This window comes from Schistocerca americana, chromosome 2 (assembly GCF_021461395.2).
Source record: "Schistocerca americana isolate TAMUIC-IGC-003095 chromosome 2, iqSchAmer2.1, whole genome shotgun sequence".
NCBI lineage: Eukaryota > Metazoa > Arthropoda > Insecta > Orthoptera > Acrididae > Schistocerca > Schistocerca americana.
In genome coordinates this window covers 325,838,540-325,858,394 of record NC_060120.1, presented here as the reverse complement: position 1 = coordinate 325,858,394, position 19,855 = coordinate 325,838,540, and the positions used below count along the sequence as shown (strand labels likewise).

Below are 19,855 nucleotides of genomic sequence, written 5' to 3'. Positions count from 1 at the left end.
ATTAAAACCTAAATAATGTTGACCAACACTGTGTGTAACAATTATTAATCATTTATTGAAAGAATGTACACAATAAATAGTGAGCCTTAGTCTGATGAAAAGACATGGTGCCACTGTAAAAGTTCTGATCATTGTTCTAACCAATCTTAGTAAACAATGACTAACTATCTAATAGTTGGTCAGTCTGGACTGCTGTCATGACAGTTAGTACTTCTGACTATATTTATGATAATACATACTGCAATGATACTCAGCGATTATTGCCGCAGCATGACAGTACTTGTAGGTAACTGCTGGTGACTCGATAACTCGTCCACAGCTCGTGGCCGTGCGGTAGCGTTCTCGCTTCCCGCGCCCGGGTTCCCAGGTTTGATTCCCGGCGGGGTCAGGGATTTTCTCTGCCTTGTGATGATTGGGTGTTGTGTGATGTCCTTAGGTTAGTTAGGTTTAAGTAGTTCTTAAGTTCTAGGGGACTGATGACCATAGACATTAAGTCCCATAGTGCTCAGAGCCATTTTTTTTACTCGATAACTGCACCCGGAGCTGTTCGGCAACTGGCAAGTGAAGCTGTGCAGCCTCTTAAACCTGTAGTTGGCACAGGAATGTTCATCTGATAACTACTTGGCATGTGTCATCTATGACATCAGACCTAACTATCGGCAGACAGAGCAGGCTAGTGGTGGAAGGGTAATAAGGTTCCTGTCACATGCACCACATATGTGGCAACTCACTGACTCATTACAAATGTGAGATGCCACACTGGAGGCTAGCCTGGAGTTATGCAGCCTGTGTAGATATATTTGTGTACCATATCTGAGAGTAGATACAGCATCCCTCCATTGGCATGGGATGTCTTTGCTTCCATGCTTGCCAACATCATTTCTGATAGGTGCACATGCATTGCTCCCCCATTCCATTTGCCTGCGGTACCAGGGAAAACTGTACCCAAAACCTCAGTGGGGGGTATCAGACAAGCTATTTGCCACATCAGCTTCCATCTCTTTCTGAGTAGGATGAGGAGGGATGTCCATTTCCATCTGGGCATCGTTGATGGCTGCAGTTGGGTCCAGCTGCTGAAAATGAAGTCAGGTATGGCTGCCGGCTGCAACTGCAGGCCCCCAAGATAGCTGGCTGCAACAAAGTCACATGGGCCTGAAAAAGACAACAGCCTAGGAGTCCTGTCTGTATGAGTGTGCAAACTGTGCAGCATCATTTGATTCTGTGTCACATTTTGACACCATTATTAGTCTGAACTCTGTATGGAATATTCCCGAACTATTGTATTACTTTGGCTGCTACTCAAGATTTGTTTCCATATTTACACATGGTAATGAGTACTTGATCATTGAAACACTTTTGTCTCGACAGTTGTTGATGCCTGAGCAGTTTTAATGTTGACAATAAAGTGCAGTATTTTCAGTTCGAGATTTTGTATCACTGGAGTGGTTAGGTACTGAGAAAGAAAAAATTAACAATGCAGTATCCTTATTGTACTGCCAAGTGAACTTTTGAGGCTTGAATGTCTGCACAAATTGTACAGCGATGGAATGATATGTTTTGAAATATGAAGTGCCATTTATTTCTCAAAATATTTTAACTCCTAGAAGTAATCAATGACAATCAGCAAGTATTTTACCTTCCTAAAAATGGTGTAGCATAATAAATGTGTAAATGTTACAAGGGTTCTGATGCCTGTGGCCATGGAAAATATTATAGAGGAGCTGACTGGTATTTTTGTCATGAGTTGTATTTAGTCGACATCACTTCTACATCTTCAGCTACATCTTCCCAGAAGCAATGATCCCTGGAAAAGCATTTGCTATGGGTTAAGCCTCAGTGGCATTTAAGGAGAATTTGAAGCACTTTGGATTTAAGCAATTCAGGATGTACTAAAATGACACCTACGTAGACAGTCAAAACACGTCTTGTGTGAGTGTGATTTAATTTCTAGTTATTCAACTATTATTCAATCAACTTTTTATCTAAAGGCCACTCCAATTAAATGTAGTGTTTAATATTAGATACTTGGTACAAGCTTTGCAGTTAAATTAGAATTCAGTTAAAAATTTTCACAGTTTCTTGATGATTGAATTTAATCCAAAACATACAACAGAAGAAAATCCAAAATTTTTATCCTGCCCTAGGCAACTGGGTAGCAAATCTTCATTAGTGTGTTGAGCTGTGAACATGAAAACTACTTCATAGTCATAGTTTAGCAAAAGCAGTTCCCACTGTGTAAGTTTTGGGCTGTCCTGGAAGGAACAGTATTATTTGGTCCAAAGGTTGCCACCAGTGGTTTGTGGTCCACAAGGAGAATTTATCTTCAGCTGTATATGTATTCATGAACTTGTTAACAGCAAAGATAACTTCAAGAACTTCCTTTTCAATCTGAAAGTAATGTTTCTGAGCAACTGCCATTGTTTTGGACATGAACATGCTTGGACATTTGACAATGTGACAAAACTGCACCGATTCCATACTCAAATGCATCTGATGCAATAGTTAATATTTTATTTCGACAATATATCATGAGACATTTGGCATTTAACAAACATTGTTTTAATTTATCAACTGTACTTTGGCATTCGTCGTTCAAAATCCATTTTGTGCCTTTGCATAATAGTTTGGAAAGTGGTTTGCTTATGAATGCTACATGTGGAACGAACTTTCTGTAGCAATTAATTTTACGTACTACAGCACATGGAGGGAGTCCACCTGATGAGTCCCTGATTTCAAGATTGATAGACGAGAGCAACAAAAGGTATGTTTACTCTGAAAACTGTAAGAATTTTATACAGAAGTTCTAAAATAGTTTGAAAAGCTGCTAACCCCAAATAGTACCAGCAAACGTAATTAAACTTGTCCTCGGTAAGCTGCCATTCCAGCCGCATCACAACCTTTTCAAAATGCCTATCACTAGCAGTAAGTACACAGGTGGTGCAAACGAACAATGCAGTTTGCCATCACATCTTGTAGTATCTCAATGGAAATGGATTCAGAAGCCACACAGATTGCCAATACCAGCTCATCCAGCGTGGTGGGATGGTTCCAGTAGACAATGTCTTTCAATGTGCCCTGCAAAAAGTAGTCACAGGGAGTCAGATCAGGTAAAAATGAAGGCCAATCCATTCCTGAACCAGTAAATTTGCAATAATCCAATGCAATGACTCTATTTTCAAAGAATTTATCAAGAAAGCAAAACACCTGTTCACTCCGATGTGGTTCCCACCTGGCATGAACCACTTGGTGCTTGATTGATCCTTCAATGCTAGCTGTGTGGAAATCCAAAATTGCAGTGTAACATTCACTAGTGATTGTTTGCTTACCACAGCCCAAACAGTAACTTTGGGAGAATACAGCAGTTTTGCTTCATGCAAGTGGGATTTTCAGAACAATGAAATAGCCAGTTTTGTTTATTCACGACTCCAAGTGGAAATGTGCTTCAGCTGTCAACCAGAGTGAGAATCTGTTTGACAAAGTGAGCCCAATGTTGTATAGCTTGGTGGCTTTGGATTTTGAATGGAAACATGTAGGCTCAGTATTTTGTGTGTGCTAAATGCTTCAAACCAGTCTCTGCTGCAGTTCTTTAGATGGGTCTCCTTGGATTTTGCTAAACAATTCTAGAAATCATGGCAACATTTTCAGGGATAATGACAGTTTGTGTGGGGTCATTATTCCCTGCTAGATCATCAGCCACACTTCCTTTCAGTTGGAATTTGGTGAAGAGCTTGTGAATGATTTTCATTAAATCTTATTTTAAAACTGTGGTTCGTTGCTATAGGAGTGTGTTTTAACCTGTGGTATTCCAGTACCAAAGAAAGATGTTGTTCAATGGACAACTGATTTCAACCTTTTCCTCTGGTACAACAACCATTTCAATGGTGTAACTGATTGCTCTGATCAGTGGTACACTATTTATAGACATTATGTATTGAGTATTTTTTTTTAACTATTTTGAAACTTCTGTATAAAATTCTTACAGCTTTCACAATAACCATACCATTTGTAGCACACTTCTGTTGATCTTAGTTTACGAGCTATTTAATTTTGAAATCAGGGACTCAAGATATTTGCGAGCTCACAAGTTTTTCATTGTTTCGGTGTGTTGTGGTTTGTCCTAAATATTGGACTTGCTAGTAGAATACTATGTCCTTTTCTTTGTTACACTTTAAACTTGCTGCTCATAAAACCTTAAAGACACATTCCATATTACATAACAGTCCTTCTGGAGCCTTTCCCTGAGAGAATGATGTCATCCAGGTAGTTCACAGCATTACTACATTTCCTAATTAACAGTTCCAAGTATTGCTGGAACAAACTTGGTTCACTGACAATCCCAAATGGCAATCTCATGTACTGTTAAACTCCAAATGGAGTATTTATATCCAAAAATCTGTGTGTTCCTTCATCCAGAGGTATTTGTAAGTAGCTTCCTTCAAATCAAGTTTTGCAAAATATACATACACGGCCAGCTAATTCAGACACTAACTCTTCTAGTTTTGGAACTGGATAGGAATCTATTAACCGATTGTACTCTGAGTCACTTTGAAATCACCACAGATCAATAATGTGCCATGCAGTTTTTGTACTACCACAACTGGTGTTGCCTTTCGGCTACTAGTAATTGATTCTATAATGCCATTCTGTTACAGATACTCAAGCTCCTGTTTCACTTTGTCCTTTAATGCAAATGGAATATTATGTGTTTTGCAGAATTTTGGCATAGCATTTGGCTTCATAATGATGTGCATATTGAAGCCTTCAATGCTATTGTTGCCTCTAAAAAAATTGTATCATATTTTTGCAATGATGTTTGCAACTTTCCAGTAGGAACGTAAGTGGGAATCTCATTCACTCCTCATGAACTGTGAATACTAGTGTGTTAGAACCAGTAAATCTGCTGCTTTACATGAATATATTACTCTGTTGATAAATACCAAAATGTGAAACTCGGTTAACTTTGGTGAGCCTAATTTCTTGTATGTCTGTAGATCAACTATAGAAACTGCAGAGCCTTTATCAGTTTGAAATTTCAATGGCACTTTATTAACTCTTCAGTGTCACAGGTAAAGCCTTGTCATTTACTGAAAAAGATAGCATTCACTTTATTTTTTTGTCCACAAAAATCTACCAAATTGCCCGTGTTCATTGTAAACATTTGAATTTTGTTATGAAAAACTTTTGTCAGTATCATGAAAATCAGAGACAACACTCCATGAGAACATAAGATCCTGAACTACAGAATGAATGGGAAAAGAGATACTGGAAGACCTTGGAAAAGATGGGAATGATTTTGTTTGTGAGTTGAGAACAGGCAAAAGCCAATTCAGATTTGTGATCTGTTTTGTAGCATAAAAACATTGTGAGTTTCAAAAGAAAAGTATTCAGAGCTTGGCCATGTGGGCTGCTTATGCACTGTAAGCACACAACTGTCTCCATATTGAAGTGCACCTGCTTACACTAGCGGTTGTTAATGTGCCCATATTAAAGGCAATATCAGGCGAGTGCATAATAAGCATATTACAAATGAGAGAAGCAGTGTAAGACTTGTTACATGTCACTTTCACACAGAAATTTGCAATATCTAGTCAAGTCTTGTAGTTTCCATTCATTGTTACCTGATAACCTTGATTTGGTTCCTTAAAAGCCTCCAAGAAATTTATCCCTGGCTACAGCATCATCGCACTTGTGCTCCAAAATGTGACACTAACTTTAATTTCTGAATACGAAATGATCATGTGATCTATTTCTTTTGAATTTGTTTAAACACTTCCACACCAATATCTGCAGTAAGAATAGCTTTGTGTGTGACATCACCTGATAATCAGTGCGTGATTGAAAGTTTCTTCAGTCGGGAAATATAATTTGGCGAGGCTTCTCTATTCTGGTTGGAAGGTAGAAATGATGGTGGCAAGATCTTAAAGTTTTCTTGGATGGTTTCCTTTTGTGGTTCAAGATTGGACATCCATTCCAGCAACAACTCATAAGTGCTGGATAGCTGTTGCAGTGAGACCATCATTCACTGTAGAAAGTCAGGTTGAACTATTTCTGAAAAATAAAAAGACCAGTATACTAAATTCTTGTAGCCAAGTTATGGCATTTTTCGTGAGTTGTTATTGCCAGTTTATGTAGATTTAGCAATGTTTCTTTTCATAAATTCTCAAATCTGTGCCACCAATTTATGTATCAGCTTTAACCCTCATTGGCAACTTGCTGAAATCCTTTATGAATTCTCATCACCAGTTTATTTTATATTCACCAAATAAGTTTGGCGCCCAATATGCAAGTAACAGGAAGCAAACTCTCTACCACACATATTAGGTGCTTTATTCATGTCGTGTGCTTGTATGCTGCAACTCTCTGGACACAGGGCAAAGTTAGAGTAAAACAAATGTGTTGGCAACACAATAAGTAACAGCTAATAGTCATTTAATAAAATAATGGGTACAATAAATATAAACTTTAGTTGGATGAGAAGGTGTGGCAGTGTTGTAAAAGTTCTGAACACTGACTGACTGACTAATGCAATAGTTGTTCAACCCGGACTGCTGTGGGTGACAGTTTATAGTTCAGGCTCTATTTATGATACATGTACTGTGATGACACTTGGCAATGATTGTGGCAGTGAGATGATAATTTTAGCTAGCTGCTGGTGACTTCATAACTGCTAGTAGAATCGGTCGTCAAATGGAACCAACTGTTAGGCAACTGATTGAGTGAGGCAGTGCAGTAGCTTAAATCTGCAATTGGTAGAAGAATGTTCATCTGTGAACTGTTTGGTGAGTAAAGGAAGTAGTCCCTGGTATCATCGTCCTCTGTAGCGGCAGATGTAACTATCTGTAGATGGAGTGGTCTGTTTATAATCACGTTGTGGAAGCGTAATAAAGCTCTTGTTATATGGCGACTAATTATGTATGTGGGTATCGTATTACCTGACAGTGGCCACAGCAGCAAAGTTGGTATTTTCTAACGTTGTTCCGAACATCACAGAAATTGCTACCTAATAGCACTTTTATCCAAACTGTCACTTCACTTGAATATTTATTGTGAGCATTTTCTTTTTTATCTCACTGTGCTCGGCATTGTGTCCCTCCCTACAGTTTGTACACCACTGACTATTCAACTGCAACATTTTACTTGTATGGACTGTGCCTTATGCAATTGCACTGTCTCTCTTTGTGAATTATTTTAATGATAAACAAGAAGTTGTCATATCTGCTGCAAAAATTTTTCTATCATCACTTTCCATTACTGAACAGTGTGGTAAAACTTTGCATAAACTTTGAACTACAATGTGGATATACCTTATTAAGTGGTCAGGCATGTCTGTGCAACCATTTTAAATGAACTTATTTATTCTGGGACTGTATTATTCAAAGAAAATGTATCTTCCGCAGTAATAATGCTCCCATCTACATTTTCGGAAATGTCCTAGATTAGTTTGGTGAAAGTGGAATAACGCTACTTCACTGACTTTCCAAATTACTAGGTTTCAATATTAACAAACCACTGTTGCCCGTACAGAAAAAAAAATTAAGGTCCCTGAGCCCTCTTCAGGAACTGAAATAGAACAATTTCTAAGCAAGGAATGATATAAAATGACACTGATAACAAATTTATAAACTTTGATAGCTAGTAGGAATCAAGCTGTTTTGGATGCCTAGAGCAGCCTTACAGAATGTCAAGTAGGTATTCAAATCATTGTGCCCAACTCCTGTTGTGTTACATATCATCCCGGAAGAATGATGTGTTTCCCTACGTATACCCTACTGACGAATGATACTTGCCAATGAAAGAACAATGAAACAAAGTATTGTCTAAGGGGGCACAACTACTGTGTGGATATATTGTCTTGTGTGCATGTGGAGAACCAGGCCATGGCACAATACATCTTGAAGATGAGATAGCAGCTGCAGAGGAATTACCTCCACATGCGTGATGTGTACAATCCACGAAATGCCATACAACATTGGAGAAGTGCGTTGTCCTAACAATAAATTCTGGAAGACATAATGGCAGTAACCTGTGTAAAACAGATGTACTAACTTGTCACTCCGAACTATTCATTCTCAGTTTAGAATTCTGAACCACTTAGCAGTGTTTTCAAGATTAATGTGGAGACTGTGGTCTTTTGTTATATGATGGGCACTGCAAATGGTTTTAAACAATATATAGAATTTATAGCAAAAGATGTTTGTACAATTATCGTAGAAAAATAGAAACTGTTTTATGTTGTCACCTCCCGGCATATATTGCTTAATAAGGAAAAGAGGTTTTAAGGTGCACCTACATGATGCCATTTTCCTATTCAACATAGTGTCAAATTTTAACGGATCAAGTATGCTTAAGCATTTGTGGATGCATAATTTCCTGGAAATGTAGGCCATGCATAAAGCACATTGCTTTCCACCTTTGATGGAAATGTATGTTCTTTTTAGCAGACGACAGGCAGCTAGTGTCGGATGTGTGTTACTGTGTAGTCTGTTGAGGTTATGGAGAAGCGATTGCTGTGCATCATGTCTGTTGACTTCAAAGGAAGAATAAATAAATTTAGATATGATTATAGACAAAGAAGAGTGGCATAGAAACCTACTTTTAAAGATAACTCGAAAAAAAATTGAAATGTGATGCCCTGAGGGTCAAGTATTACATAAAAAGCCTCCAATTATATTACTGTAAATAACGATGTGGGCAAACGGAGAACAAGCAGGCAGAAATTTGGATGGATATTTATGCTATTGCAACAACTGGGGAGCCTGACATCTTAACAAAAGAAATAAAGTCTTACGTGCAGCTCCTCACAAACTACTAGAAACAAAATGAAGCTCATTAATGATGAAAAAAAAAAACACAACCCCCGTTCGCGTGGATTCTCGTCTCTACGAAATTCCTAGTTTGCCGAGAGCAAGGATGTTAATTACATATAATCTTTCATGATTAACATTGTGTTAGCAGCTTTCCCTATAAAATAAAATGACTCACTGAAAGTTAATTAATCTTCACATGAATACGAACCTACCGTATTTCCCACTTTCAGGAATAGTCAATTAAAAATTTCGTCTTGAAATGCGAAGTAAATAGTTCAAACAGGTATATATGTCGCTGGTTACTACTTAACGAAACGTTATTACCAGCCTTATCGCTGCAGCTTTTCCTAGAAGAAAATCTCAGATGTCCTTGTGACCTCATTTTGAAATTTCGAAAAAAGCATTATCATTATATATTTCTCGCATCTCTGTTATTCAGACACTCCTTTACCTATAGTCGCCTGTGTGTTTTCTTCTTGTCGTCTTTTCATCACAATAAACAAAGCACAAGCACCCAAACAAACTGTGGGATCCATGGCAGACTGCTTGCGCAATCAGGCAACATGTGGACACGGGAATGCCAATGCGTTCTTTCCACAAATTTTTGTGCATGCCCCATTATTCCCGTGCAATTGCAATTGCTCACGAGCAAAGAGGCATTTTGTGGACATACTTTTACATCGTTGCGTCCAAGGCCAAGTTCAGCTGAGAAGATTGAGAAAAGCAGAATAACATTTAATCTTCACTGATTGAAGTAAGTTAAATCTAAACTATGAAATCCAATAGGAACACTACATTCTGGCGACCATACCGATGAACATTTTAAAAGGTGTATTTTACCTACCGATCTATCACGAAGGTGCGTCCACATGATGCATAACCGCCTTCGGTGGGAATCTTCGTGCTTTTTAGCAGACGACAGGCTCATGTGTGTTTGTATTAGTGGTGGGCAGGAAATCGCGTATGTTAGAAATCGCAGTGACTGAGAAGTCACAGATATCACAGTAGCAACTTTACAGAATCTAACTGCGATTTCAGTCACAGTTAGCAGTCGCAAGTAGTATTTCACATTCAAAGACGTGAGCCATCTATTGGTCGAATTTAGCACTGCTTTCTGCGATTTCAGTGAAAAGTCGCAACTAAGAGTCGCAAGTAGCAACTAGAAAGCGCGGTTAACAGTGCCATCTGTGGGTCAAAGTTCGTACTACGCCCATCTCTGCGGTACGCTATGGAGTCTAACTGCGATTTCCGTGACAAGTCGCAACTAAGAGTCGCAAGTAGCAACTAAAAAGCGCAGTTAGCACTGCCATCTGTTGAGCAAAGTTCATACTACGCTATTCGCTACCGAGTCAAACTGCGATTTCTGTGACAAATCGCAACTAAGAGTCGCAAGTAGCAACTAAAAAGCGCAGTTAACATACTTTTCCTAGTGTCATCTGTTGACCGACGTACGTACTTCGTTATGAGCCTTGTGCCTCACGAGATCGATGTGCTGTGTGTGCATATGAAGGGCTTATTTCAATAGTGGTACAAGTCCAGTTTTGTTAATTTTGAGATATAGAGTCGTAAAGTTAAATGAGTGCTGAAAAATCTGCAGTTGAGATACCAGAAATATTCAAGCATATGGCTTCTTGCTAGAGATGAACCTTTATTTATGTTTGTTTGGATCGCTAACTTCAGAAGCATTATAGACAGAAAAGTGTAGGTAATGGACTTGTACCACTATTGAAATAAGCCCTTCATATTATATGACGACATGCACATTCAGCATCAGTTATGGTTGGTCAAATACTGCTGTGACTCTGAATGTATTATATTAATAAGAAGCAACATTGCCTTTTTCTCCTGAAAATATCAAGTAACGTAACAAATGTGTTTGATTCTGCTTCCAATATGACAGTTTTGGTTAATACTCCACATGCCTACAGGACTTTGCAATGTTAACACAACAGAACTCAGACATCTGTGTAAGTGTAGAGAAATGAAAACAGTCATATGAATGCCTCAGTTTTGTTCCGACACAGTTTAAGACTCGGGAGAAAAGTTTTACACCTGGTGTTCTACATGGCAACTTCACACACAAGAACTTTTTGCCGACACTACTACCACCTACATAAGTCAGCTTTTCCTGTGTCACTTTCAAGTAATGCACTTAAGCTATTCCTGATTTAACTGGAAGATCTGTACTTCCCACTTTCATATCAACAGCCTCAAAATGCATATTGTAGACTTCGGGATATGTTACAGGTCAGTGTCACACCAAGATTGGTAGAAAGGGTGGGGGGGGGGGGGCGGCACGTCGGTATCCAACAAGTGTTTACCAATAAATAAGTGGCGGAAAATTACGGGTATAGGACGGCTTAACATGTGGAAAATGAGATTTTTATTATTCACTCAATGTATTTAACATTTATTATTCCTTTAAAATCGCACAACAACTTCAATAAAACACTTTAATCAGTCACACACTTATTTCATAATTATTTCACTTTTAAACTCCAAATCCTCTAAGAGCTGTCTTGAATCTTCACGAGTCTCTCTCAACAGCCTTGATGTGGATAGATATGTACAGCAAACAGTAATCAGTCAGAACTGTGTCTGCAAAAACACAAGGATTATTAAACAATTTTTGCTGTCACTTTACTAGCAATATAATTGACAGAGTAGATTGCTAATATTGGCTATATCACATTCGCAAGAACGATCTCACTGAAGTAATTAAGTCCATCAAAACGCTTAGAAACTAACCTCTCGTCTGACGAAAACGGTCTAAAGACTGACAATTTCTTCAGCTCTGTTGACAATGATATTTTGAATTATCACTTTACTGACTGACTGAAATGTAGTTCAGGTACCTATGAACATAACAATATGTTAGAATTCATTTTCTAAACACGAACTATTACGGTACTGTGCGGCTACTTACATATTAATTACACTATTAATATTTTCACAGTTGTTTCTTTAATACAAAATTAAAGCCAACGGAAGAATAAACGTAAAACATACTTACCAATGACAGATTTGTTGAGATGCAATTTTCTGTGTGGACAGATGTAACTTTTTCATACGGTGGTACGTCGCAGAAATCGCAGGAGTCACAGAAATCGCAGAAGTAGCAGAAGTCACAGAAATCGCAGAAGTCGCAGAAGTAGCAGAAGTCGCAGAAATCGCGGAAGTAGCAGAAATAGCAGTGGCGGAGGGATACGCGACTTAGGTTCCTTAACTGCGACTCTTAACTGCGACAAATCACAGTTAAGAATAACAGATACTGAAAAGTAGCATTCACAGAAATCACTGATATCGGAAAATCGCAGTTTAGCCCATCACTTTGTATAGTATGTTGAGGTTACTCTGTGAAGCGATTTATGTGCAGTTATGTCTGTTGACACCAAAGGAAACACGCTTAAGATTGGAGATGATCACAGACAAAGAAAGAAATCGTATGAAATGCCGCTTTTGAAGATTATTTGAAGAAAAATTTGAGATGTGTTACCCTCAGTGTAAAGTATTAGTAAAGAGTCCACGATCACGTTTCTGTAAAGAATAAGGTACCGTAAGTTTCGAAGCAGAAAAACAGAAAAGAATAAGCCAGAAATTTATGAGAAGAGTACCGGTATCTGAAAACTGTGGACGAATATTCGTGCTACGGCGACTTATAGCACAACAGAGGAGCCTGACGTCTGAATAAAAGAAGTGATGGGACGTGTGTGTAGCTCCTCAACAAATTACTAGAAATAGAAATTAAGAACTTTCATGACGCAAACAAATAAATAATTGAACAAATGGAAAACACAACCTCCGTTCTGGTGGATTCCGGCGTCTATAAAATTCCCACATTTATCGAGACTGGGGATGTTAATCTACATATTATCTTCCATTATTAAAGTTGTGTGCACAAATGACGTACTGAAAGTTAGTTAATGTTTACATAACGAATAAGAATCTCCCTTAAGTATTTCTCAGTTTCAGGAATAACCACCGCACTGAAATGCTTTGCTTTGAAACACGGAATAAATAGTTCAAACTAGTATATAAGTCCCCGGGTACTAGCTACAGGAATCTGAATGCTAGCCTTATTTCTGCAGTTTCCCAAGCAGAACACGTAAAATCTCGCTGTAAGCTCCTTCCGAGATTTGCAGACAAATCGGTGTTCATCATTTTGTATTTCTCGTACATCTGTTATTTAGATACTTCTTTACCCACAGCTATATTTGCGTTGTCTTTTTCGATAGTCTTTTAATAAAATATAAACGCAACACAAGCTCCCAAGCAAAGAACGGGATTCATAGAAGACTGCTTACGCAATGTGGCAAAGTGCGGACGCGAGAACGCCCATACATACATGTGTTCCTTCCTCAATATTTTCGTGCATGCCTTTCTATCCCCGTGCGTCTACGACTGTGCACGACAAAAGATGTGGACATACATCTACATCTATACTCTGCAAACCATCATGAGGTGTATGCCAAAGGCTACGTCCCATTGTACCAGTTATTGGGGTTTCTTCCAGTTCCATTCAGGTATGGAGCGCGGGCAGAATGATTGATTGAATACCTCTGTGCGTGCAATAATTATTCTAATCTTCTCTTCACGGTGCTTATGTGAACGATCCACAGGGGGTTGTAGTATATTCTTAGAGTAATCATTTGAAGTTGGTTCTTGAAACTTTGTTAATAAATTTTCTCGGGATAGGTTACGCCTATCTTCAAGAGCTTCCAATACTGTTCCTTCAGTATGTCTGTGACATTCTCCTACAGATTAAACAAACCTGTGACCATTCGTGCTGCCCTTCTCTGTACACGTTCTATATCCCCCTGTTAGTCCTATCAAGACAGCGGCCGTTCAACATACGCAATTCGTGCGCTCCGTTCTCAGTAGTAAAAATAGCGTGTTTTAGTGTGATCTATGTGCAAGAATTATAACCCAGTGAGTGATAGTTTGTGTGAGCCGCGTCATATCTTAATAAAAAAAAAAAAATACACTTGGAAAAAAAGAACTTGTAAATCCTCTTGTATACAGGGTGGTCCATTGATATCTCACGAAATAGGCATCAAACGAAAAAACTACAAAGAACGAAATGTCGTGTATAGTTCTGCCACTAGGCGCAAGAGAAATTACAAGGCGATGACAGATTTTTTGCATGCGTTCCATTTAGCGACGAAGCGTCGTCATTCACCGACAGCGGTAACGTAAACCGGTATAATATGCACTATTGGGCAACGGAAAATCCACGATAGCTGCAACAAGTGGAACATCAGCGACCTTGGCGGGTTAATGTATGGTGCGGCATTGTGGGAGGAAGGATAATTGGCCCCCATTTTATCGATGGCAATCTAAATGGTGTAATGTGTGCAGATTTCCTACGTAATGTTCTACCGATGTTACTACTAGATGTTTCACTGCATGACAGAATGGCGATGTACTTCCAACATGATGGATGTCCGGCACATAGCTCGCATGCGGTTGAAGCAGTATTGAATAGCATATTTCATGACAGGTGGATTGGTCGTCGAAGCACCATACCATGGCCCGCACGTTCACTGGATCTGACCTCCCCGGATTTCTTTCTGTGGGGAAAGTTGAAGGATATTTGCTATCGTGATCCACTGACAACACCTGACAACATGCGTCAGCGCATTGTCAATACATGTGCGAACTTTATGGAAAGCAAACTACTCGTTGTTGAGAGGAATGTCATTACACGTGTAGCCAAATGCATTGAAATTGACGGACATCATTTTGAGCATTTATTGTATTAATGTGGTATTTACAGGTAATCACACTGTAACAGCATGCGTACTCAGAAATGATAAGTTCACAAAGGTCCATGTATCACATTGGAACAACCGAAATAAAATGTTGAAACGTACCTACTTTATGTACACTCCTGGAAATGGAAAAAAGAACACATTGACACCGGTGTGGCAGACCCACCATACTTGCTCCGGACACTGCGAGAGGGCTGTACAAGCAATGATCACACGCACGGCACAGCGGACACACCAGGAACCGTGGTGTTGGCCGTCGAATGGCGCTAGCTGCGCAGCATTTGTGCACCGCCGCCGTCAGTGTCAGCCAGTTTGCCGTGGCATACGGAGCTCCATCGCAGTCTTTAACACTGGTAGCATGCCGCGACAGCGTGGACGTGAACCGTATGTGCAGTTGACGGACTTTGAGCGAGGGCGTATAGTGGGCATGCGGGAGGCCAGGTGGACGTACCGCCGAATTGCTCAACACGTGGGGCGTGAGGTCTCCACAGTACATCGATGTTGTCGCCAGTGGTCGGCGGAAGGTGCACGTGCCCGTCGACCTGGGACCGGACCGCAGCGACGCACGGATGCACGCCAAGACCGTAGGATCCTACGCAGTGCCGTAGGGGACCGCACCGCCACTTCCCAGCAAATTAGGGACACTGTTGCTCCTGGGGTATCGGCGAGGACCATTCGCAACCGTCTCCATGAAGCTGGGCTACGGTCCCGCACACCGTTAGGCCGTCTTCCGCTCACGCCCCAACATCGTGCAGCCCGCCTCCAGTGGTGTCGCGACAGGCGTGAATGGAGGGACGAATGGAGACGTGTCGTCTTCAGCGATGAGAGTCGCTTCTGCCTTGGTGCCAATGATGGTCGTATGCGTGTTTGGCGCCGTGCAGGTGAGCGCCACAATCAGGACTGCATACGACCGAGGCACACAGGGCCAACACCCAGCATCATGGTGTGGGGAGCGATCTCCTACACTGGCCGTACACCACTGGTGATCGTCGAGGGGACACTGAATAGTGCATGGTACATCCAATCCGTCATCGAACCCATCGTTCTACCATTCCTAGACCCGCAAGGGAACTTGCTGTTCCAACAGGACAATGCACGTCCACATGTATCCCGTGCCACCCAACGTGCTCTAGAAGGTGTAAGTCAACTACCCTGGCCAGCAAGATCTCCGGATCTGTCCCCCATTGGTCATGTTTGGGACTGGATGAAGCGTCGTCTCACGCGGTCTGCACGTCCAGCACGAACGCTGGTCCAACTGAGGCGCCAGGTGGAAATGGCATGGCAAGCCGTTCCACAGGACTACATCCAGCATCTCTACGATCGTCTCCATGGGAGAATAGCAGCCTGCATTGCTGCGAAAGGTGGATATACACTGTACTAGTGCCGACATTGTGCATGCTCTGTTGCCTGTGTCTATGTGCCTGTGGTTCTGTCAGTGTGATCATGTGATGTATCTGACCCCAGGAATGTGTCAATAAAGTTTCCCCTTCCTGGGACAATGAATTCACGGTGTTCTTATTTCAATTTCCAGGAGTGTACTTTAATTTAAAAAACCTAGTTGTTACCAACTGTTCGTCTGAAACTGTGAGCCATATGTTTGGGACTATTACAGCGCCATCTATCACAAAGCGAAAAAAGTGGTCCAACTAAAACATGCATATTTATTTACGTACTACACGAATATGAATAATAAATGGGGGTTCCTATTTAAAAGAACGCAGTCGATATCCGTTTGACCTATGGCAGCGCCATCTAGCGGGCCAACCATAGTGCCATCTGGTTTCCCCCATCAAGCTAGACAAGTTTTGGTCTTTGTAGTTTTTTCGTTTGACGCTTATTTCTTGAGATATTTGTCTCGATCACGATCAATGGACCACCCTGTATATAAGGGTTAGTGATCAGCTCGGTAAACACGGACGTTTAGTAGTAGTAGTAGTAGTAGTAGTAGCTTTATTCATCCATAGATCTCTTTTTACAAGGATATAGCACATGCGAAAGTATTTACAAGTTTAGATCAATTTAAAATAAGCTAATTCGTATACACACATATTTACAGACTTCTAGTAAGAGACAACCATTAGATTTACTTCTGGTATACAATACTGTTTTTACAAAGAACTTATTAAATAATGTAATGCCACACTGTTCACTTATATCTCACTATCAGTCACTGCACACACACACACACACACACACACACACACACACACACACACACACACACACACACACACACACACACACACACACACACACACACACACTGACTGGTGATCTCTGCGTCATTTTCTGTACCGCAACTTCCCATTTGCTATCCTGAAGAACTGAGTCAGCATCCCTCCATAACAAGTGAGATGTTGAGCTCAGAAAGAGGAAGACGGGTTAGTATTGTGTTATGAAGAGCTTGGAGTAAGTATTTCTAGAAAAGAAAAAAATAAGAAAAAAAGCATAAAGTGAAGGTGTTATGTGGAATGTTGGCTGTTTTATAATCATTATTATTATTATTATTATTATTATTATTATTATTATTATTATTATTATTATTATTTATTTGTATAACATTTTTTTTCAAACCCCTACTTTGTTTTATCTACACTCCTGGAAATTGAAATAAGAACACCGTGAATTCATTGTCCCAGGAAGGGGAAACTTTATTGACACATTCCTGGGGTCAGATACATCACATGATCACACTGACAGAACCACAGGCACATAGACACAGGCAACAGAGCATGCACAATGTCGGCACTAGTACAGTGTATATCCACCTTTCGCAGCAATGCAGGCTGCTATTCTCCCATGGAGACGATCGTAGAGATGCTGGATGTAGTCCTGTGGAACGGCTTGCCATGCCATTTCCACCTGGCGCCTCAGTTGGACCAGCGTTCGTGCTGGACGTGCAGACCGCGTGAGACGACGCTTCATCCAGTCCCAAACATGCTCAATGGGAGACAGATCCGGAGATCTTGCTGGCCAGGGTACACCTTCTAGAGCACGTTGGGTGGCACGGGATACATGCGGACGTGCATTGTCCTGTTGGAACAGCAAGTTCCCTTGCGGGTCTAGGAATGGTAGAACGATGGGTTCGATGACGGTTTGGATGTACCGTGCACTATTCAGTGTCCCCTCGACGATCACCAGTGGTGTACGGCCAGTGTAGGAGATCGCTCCCCACACCATGATGCTGGGTGTTGGCCCTGTGTGCCTCGGTCGTATGCAGTCCTGATTGTGGCGCTCACCTGCATGGCGCCAAACACGCATACGACCATCATTGGCACCAAGGCAGAAGCGACTCTCATCGCTGAAGACGACACGTCTCCATTCGTCCCTCCATTCACGCCTGTCGCAACACCACTGGAGGTGGGCTGCACGATGTTGGGGCGTGAGCGGAAGACGGCCTAACGGTGTGCGGGACCGTAGCCCAGCTTCATGGAGACGGTTGCGAATGGTCCTCGCCGATACCCCAGGAGCAACAGTGTCCCTAATTTGCTGGGAAGTAGCGGTGCGGTCCCCTACGGCACTGCGTAGGATCCTACGGTCTTGGCGTGCATCCGTGAGTCGCTGCGGTCCGGTCCCAGGTCGACGGGCACGTGCACCTTCCGCCGACCACTGGCGACAACATCGATGTACTGTGGAGACCTCACGCCCCACGTGTTGAGCAATTCGGCGCTACGTCCAACCGGCCTCCCGCATGCCCACTATACGCCCTCGCTCAAAGTCCGTCAACTGCACATACGGTTCACGTCCACGCTGTCGCGGCATGCTACCAGTGTTAAAGACTGCGATGGAGCTCCGTATGCCACGGCAAACTGGCTGACACTGACGGCGGCGGTGCACAAATGCTGCGCAGCTAGCGCCATTCGACAGCCAACACCGCCCGGTCACGATCAATGTACCACCCTGTATATAAATCGTGCGTAAACAAAGAAATAACGGAGGCTAATAAACAGTTCGAAAACATATGCAAACTGTATCTAAATATTCAGTTTCTACCTGTCGACTTCCTAAATAGAGACCGCTTCACGAGGCGTGGGTTGCACCTTAACAGAAAGGGCAAGAAACTTCTCTGCTTCTCTGCAGCAAAAGTGTGGAAATGCTATCTGCAGTTACCAAAAAAAGAAGTAACTCGCCTAGGGTAGTTCAACCTTCAGTACCTCATGTGTAGGTACATGATGAAAGACACCCCCCGCCCTCCCCCCGGATATGGTAAAGTTAAAATTTATTAAAAAATGAAACAGTGGTAAAGACATTGATTATGAATGTGCAGTAAAGCATAGACAAATGACCATACAACATCTTTCACTTTTTTGTACATGATTTTGTTTCAATCTCTCGTGTGTAGAAGTTTGGTTAAGCTGTATTGCTCAGAGTATGATGGGCTACGAGTGTTTTGTATCATATGTGTTTCTGAATAAGAGAAGACTTGATATCAGTATTAAGTATTTTTATTAAAGTGAAATACACTCCTGGAAATGGAAAAAAGAACACATTGACACCGGTGTGTCAGACCCACCATACTTGCTCCGGACACTGCGAGAGGGCTGTACAAGCAATGATCACACGCACGGCACAGCGGACACACCAGGAACCGTGGTGTTGGCCGTCGAATGGCGCTAGCTGCGCAGCTTTTGTGCACCGCCGCCGTCAGTGTCAGCCAGTTTGCCGTGGCATACGGAGCTCCATCGCAGTCTTTAACACTGGTACCATGCTGCGACAGCGTGGACGTGAACCGTATGTGCAGTTGACGGACTTTGAGCGAGGGCGTATAGTGGGCATGCGGGAGGCCGGGTGGACGTACCGCCGAATTGCTCAACACGTGGGGCGTGAGGTCTCCACAGTACATCGATGTTGTCGCCAGTGGTCGGCGGAAGGTGCACGTGTCCGTCGACCTGGGACCGGACCGCAGCGACGCACGGATGCACGCCAAGACCGTAGGATCCTACGCAGTGCCGTAGGGGACCGCACCGCCACTTCCCAGCAAATTAGGGACACTGTTGCTCCTGGGGTATCGGCGAGGACCATTCGCAACCGTCTCCATGAAGCTGGGCTACGGTCCCGCACACCGTTAGGCCGTCTTCTGCTCACGCCCCAACATCGTGCAGCCCGCCTTCAGTGGTGTCGCAACAGGCGTGAATGGAGGGACGAATGGAGACATGTCGTCTTCAGCGATGAGAGTCGCTTCTGCCTTGGTGCCAATGATGGTCGTATGCGTGTTTGGCGCCGTGCAGGTGAGCGCCACAATCAGGACTGCATACGACCGAGGCACACAGGGCCAAC

At 41.9% G+C, this 19,855-nt stretch overlaps 1 long non-coding RNA gene across 1 annotated transcript; it reads right to left on the bottom strand.

Moving 5' to 3' along the window:
• Positions 1-1,137: 1,137 nt before the first annotated feature.
• On the bottom strand, positions 1,138-9,788 carry LOC124593762. The gene is made up of 3 exons (XR_006978146.1): positions 9,652-9,788; positions 9,259-9,512; positions 1,138-6,048 (listed from the first exon to the last, which is right to left on the bottom strand). It is a non-coding gene; the product is annotated as an uncharacterized LOC124593762 (long non-coding RNA).
• Between the last annotated feature and the right edge of the window lie 10,067 nt (positions 9,789-19,855).